Below are 1,199 nucleotides of genomic sequence, written 5' to 3'. Positions count from 1 at the left end.
TTCCCTTTCTATTAGTTCTGTTTTGCTATAAAACCCTAAGAGTAAGTTCCCCTTAAGGAAGCTGCTTTCTCCCATTCAGTTTAATTGCTGTATCTTCTTCTATCTCCGGTCTCCCTTGGCTCCTGCTGTGGCCAGGGCTAGGCACAGTGTCCTCACTGGTTCTCCGTGCATTAGTAAGCACACTTCCTAAGCCCATGTTTGTTTAATTTGCATTTTAAGCTTTGGTTTTATCAATGTTATTGAGGGTTGTTTCTTCCTTTCCAGCAGTCACAAAAGTGGCCTATTCTCTTTAGAGCGAGAGATGCCGTTCTCTGCCATTATTAACCTGTTCGTTTCATGTAGGGAGATAGCAGTTTGGGTTTTGGATTGGAAATCGATTGTTAGAGGCTCACAGAATCATCAAATCTAAAGCTAATCTGAGATCAGTTACAGAAACTTGAGTAACTTATCAGTTTTAAGGTGTCTACTCATAATGGGCCCTGTCTTAGTCAGGGTCACCATTGCTGTGAGGAAACACCAGGTCAGAAAGCAAGGTGGTGAGGAAAGGGTTTATTCAGCTTACACGCCACATCATTGTTCACCATTAAAGGAAGTCAGGACAGGAACTCAAACAGGGCAGGAACCTGGAGGCAGGAGCTGATGCAGAGGCCGTGGTGGGGTGCTGCTTATTGGCTTGCTCCTTGTGGCCTTCTCAGTCTGCTTTCTTATAGAATCCAGGACCACTAGCCCGGGGATGACACCACTCACCATGGTCTGGGCCCTCCTTCATTAAGAAAATGCTCTCCAAGCTTGCCTACAGCCCAATCTTATGGAGGCATTTTCTCCATTGAGGTCTCCTCCTCTCAGATAACTTTAGCTTCTGTCAAGTTGACAAAAGACCAGCCAGCACAGGTTCCAACAGTTTTAGAGAATTTTACCAGAGACTTTTAGCACATGTAACTTTATTTATTTATCTTAAAATAGGGTTTCTCTGTGTAGTGCTGGTTACCCTTGAATTCACTCTGTAGACCAGGCTGGCCCTGAGTTCAGAGATCTGCCTTCCTCCACCTCCTGAGTGCTGGGATTAAAGGTGTGTCACCACCACACGTGACTTTTAAGTATCTTCCAGTTTGAAAGTATAGTTCAGAGTCATAATAAATTAAGAAAGCTACTGCTTATTAGCACATATAAATGTGAATGTTCACATCATAACTTTTTTT

This window comes from Microtus ochrogaster, chromosome 24, assembly GCF_000317375.1.
Source record: "Microtus ochrogaster isolate Prairie Vole_2 chromosome 24, MicOch1.0, whole genome shotgun sequence".
NCBI classification, from domain to species: domain Eukaryota; kingdom Metazoa; phylum Chordata; class Mammalia; order Rodentia; family Cricetidae; genus Microtus; species Microtus ochrogaster.
This window is presented reverse-complemented; position numbering follows the sequence as displayed.